Below are 4,023 nucleotides of genomic sequence, written 5' to 3' on the forward strand. Positions count from 1 at the left end.
AGAGGTTGCGTGGTTGGTCGTTCTCCATTTGTTTCCTTTGCATCGAGGCTGCCGCAGGCGATCGGGTGATCGAGGTCCACCATTGCTGCTGTCCAGGTAGACTCCTAGGTGGCCTCCGTGCGGGGCATGGAGGCCTTTGGAGGCATCATTTCTAAGGGAGTGGGTGAGTGATCACTCATTTTCTTGTTGGTTGGGCCATGGCTGCAAACTCCGGAGTGGCCTTGGTGCGTTGTGGCTTCGCAATTCTGCCCATTTGTTCACCATGTCCTTGTCATGTTGCATGTGCTTCCTTCTTGGGATGCAAGAGGTGCAAGGCATAAAAGTTTTACATGATATTTTGACATCTCTTTGACTTGATGGGTGTTTAGGTTGGCTCTCGGTAAGAGAGCACCCGAAATTCCCTTTGAAGTGGGAGGGTGCTACCTGGTTGATCCTGCCAGTAGTCATATGCTTGTCTCAAAGGTTAAGCCATGCATATCTAAGTATGAACTAATTCAAACTATGAAACTGCGGATGGCTCATTAAATCAGTTATAGTTTTTTTTATGGTACCATACTACTCAGATAACTATAGTAATTCTAGAGCTAATACGTGCACCAAGTCCTGACTCTTTGGAAGGGATGAATTTTTTAGATAAAAGGTCAGCGCAGGCTTGCCCACTTCTCCGGTGAATCATGATAACTCGACAGATCGCATAGTCCTTGTGCTAGCGATGCCTCATTCAAATTTCTACCCTATCAACTTTCGATGGTAGGATAGAGGCCTACCATGGTGGTGATGGGTGACAAAGAATTAGGGTTCGATTCCGGAGAGGGAGCCTGAGAAACGGCTACCACATTGAAGGAAGGCAATAGGCGTGCAAATTAACCAATCCTGACATGAGGAGGTAGTGACAATCAATAACAATACTGGGCTCATCGAGTCTGGTAATTGGAATGAGTACAATCTAAATCCCTTAATGAGGATCAATTGGAGGGCAAGTCTCATTCCAACAGCCACGGTAATTCCAGCTCCAATAGCATATATTTAAGTTGTTGCAGTTAAAAAGCTCGTAGTTGGATCTTGGGTCGTAAAGGTCGGTCCTCTTACTCGGTGTGCACCTACCCTTCCGTCCCTTTTGTCGGTGGCATGCTCCTAGCCTTAATTGGCTAGGTCGTGGTTCCAGTGCTGTTACTTTGAAAAAATTAGAGTACTCAAAGAAAGCTTATGCTCTGAATACATTAGCATGGAATAACGTGAAAGGAGTTTGGTCCTATTGTGTTGGCCTTCAGGACCGGATTAATGATTAATAGGGACTATCGGGGCCATTCGTATTTCATTGTCAGAGGTGAAATTATTGGATTTATGAAAGACGGACCACTGCGAAATCATTTGCCAAGGATGTTTTCATTAATCAAGAACGAAAGTTGGGGGCTCGAAGACGATCAGATACCGTCCTAGTCTCAACCATAAACAATTTCGACCGGGATCAACGGATGTTGCTCTAAGGACTCTGGCAGCACCTTCTGAGAAATTAGATTGTTTGTGTTCCGGGGGGAGTATGGTCACAAGGCTGAAACTTAAAGGAATTGACGGAAGGGCACCACCAGGAGTGGAGCCTGCGGCTTAATTTGACTCAACACGGGGTAACATACCAGGTCCAGACATAGTAAGGATTGATAGATTGAGAGCTCTTTCTGGATTCTATGGGTGGTGGTGCATGGCCGTTCTTAGTTGGTGGAGTGATTTGTCTGGTTAATTCCGATAACGAACGAGACCTCAGCCTGCTAACTAGCTACACGGAGGTTCCCCTCCGCGGCCAGCTTCTTAGAGGGACTATGGCCGTTTAGGCCATGGAAGTTTGAGGCAATAATAGGTCTATGATGCCCTTAGATGTTCTGGGCTACACGCGCGCTACACTGGTGCAGCCAACGAGTTTTTATTCATGGTTCAAGAGGATATGGAAATCTTCTCAAATTGCATCGTGATGGGGATAGACCATTGCAATTATTGGTCTTCAACAAGGAATTCCTAGTAAGTGCGTGTCATCAACTCGTGTTGACTACGTCCCTGCCCTTTATACACACCGCCCGTCGCTCCTACCGATTGAATGATCCGTTGAAGTGTTCAGATTGCGTCGACAATGGTGGTTCGCCGTTGTCGACATCATGAGAAGTTCATTGAACCTTATCATTTAGAGGAAGGAGAAGTTGTAACAAGGTTACCGTAGGTGAACCTGCGGTAGGATCATTGATAGCAGGGGTTTTCTTTTTTGGTTCAGGTTGGTTGGGTTTCAATTTCAATGTGGGACTTTGTGGTGCGTCTTTAGGGGAACGGGTTTGGTGTTTGGTGGGAACATTGTTGGTTTCTTGTCTTGAGGTAACGCTTGTTTTTTCTTGTGTGCTTTCAAGCCATGCTTGTGCTTGTCCCACCCATCCTTTGTTTTTCTTCCCCCCCCAATGTGTTTCTGCAGGGGGTTTGGAAGCTTGTTTCTCTGGAGCCCTTTCGACGATCTGTTCGGTCGGGCATGGTTGCTGCAGAGTTGAGGTGCTTGGTAAATACGATGGATAAATTTGGACTCATTCGTAGCGGCGGTGCTCGGTCTTTTGTTCGTTGGAAGGCATGGGCCAAGGGTGCAGGCTTCCATAGTTGGTTCTCTCGAAAAGGCGGCGGCGGTTGATGTGTTGCTTGGGTGAGATTTTTCGTTGGTGGTTGGGTCGAGGGAGTGGTTGCGCACACCTGGTAGCTCAAACCTTCCGTGAGGGGAGATTGTCAGGGTGCGGTCAGTATGGGATGGATGAAGAGCGGTTCAACCCGTTGGGCTGGCCACCCTAGTCCCTCCCGACCATTCCTCGACATGCCCTCGCGGAAGGGTTGGGTGTCCAGGTAATGAAAAACCCATCCCTCGGTCTAAGCTCCATCGAGATTACAATTTTCCCCACTGACGGGCATGAGGGTGGTAATCTTATCTCATGCCTTTGCTGTTGAGGGAATTCCTTGTCCTCTCATGAGCCACTCCCCTTCTGAGGGAAAAAGAAGTAGTGGGTTGTGTCTTTGTTCCTCCCTTTGGATTGTGGGTTTTTTGTGGGACTTGTGTCGTTTCTTTGTTTTGTGGTTTGTTCTTTGTGAACGCCCCTCTCTCTAGTGGCCTTGCACCATCGATGTATCTGTGGCCCGCAACTTTCTCCAGCGTTGAGTGTCGGCCCGTGACAACTCCTCTTTGGAGTTTGATTCTTTGACCCCCGTTGACTCTCTCGCTGGAAAGGTTGTTGGGTGTTTTGTACACGGAGGGGTGCAATAGTGGGGTGGGTTTGTGTTATTGGCAGCAGTCTATTTGTTGTTTGAAGCCTTGTGCTGCTGGGTTGGGGGCTGTTTGCCTCTCAGTCACGTGCTCGAGACACTGGTCTCATCATGGCCCTTGTCTTTTATATTGGTCAATTTTAGGTTGTGATTTACTTGCTTGGTTGTTTGCTATGTTGTAAAGCTAGAAAGGGTGTTGTGTTGAATGCATGTGGGAGGGTGTGAAGAGGTGGGATGCTTTTTTGATTGGGCGCCTTGTTTGATTTCTTTTTGGTTAGCGGAAATCTACTCGAGGTGCTGTTGAGCTTCTCCCTTTTCTTGGGACGTTTGTTTCTTTGGAGTTGTTTTCTTCCCTTCTTCCTTTTGCCCCTAGCTTCACGGAGGAGAGGTGGGATTGTTGTGGGTTGGTGTTCAGGAAGGACGAAAAGCAGTGCGAGTTCCCAGGGTGGCCACCCTAGTCCTTCTCGATCGCCGTCCCCTGCAGTTCCCCCCTTTTTTTCCGAAGGCACGGGGTTTGGGAAGCTTGTTCTCTATTTGAGCCTCCCCTGGTGAGCCGGTAGCCACGTTTGATATCTCTTGCTTTCCTGTTGTTTTCTTCCCTTCTTGCTTTTGGCCCCTTGGCTTTACAGAGAAAAGGTGGGATTGTTGTGGATTGGTGTTCAGGAAGGACGAAAAGCAGTGTGAGTTCCGAGGGTGGCCACCCTAGTCCTTCTCGATTGTCGTCCCCGATAGTTCCCCCCCTTT

The 4,023-nt window shown here is 48.1% G+C and overlaps 1 non-coding gene across 1 annotated transcript; it reads left to right on the forward strand.

Annotated features, from left to right (window-relative positions):
• The first annotated feature begins 420 nt into the window (after nt 1-420).
• Nucleotides 421-2,232, forward strand: LOC149265682 (18S ribosomal RNA). The gene has a single exon (XR_016261345.1). It is a non-coding gene; the product is annotated as an 18S ribosomal RNA (ribosomal RNA).
• The last annotated feature ends 1,791 nt before the right edge of the window (nt 2,233-4,023 follow it).

The sequence above is a fragment of the Pinus tabuliformis genome, chromosome 6 (assembly GCF_031772625.1).
Source record: "Pinus tabuliformis cultivar Carrire ecotype Pingquan chromosome 6, CPIR1, whole genome shotgun sequence".
NCBI classification, from domain to species: domain Eukaryota; kingdom Viridiplantae; phylum Streptophyta; class Pinopsida; order Pinales; family Pinaceae; genus Pinus; species Pinus tabuliformis.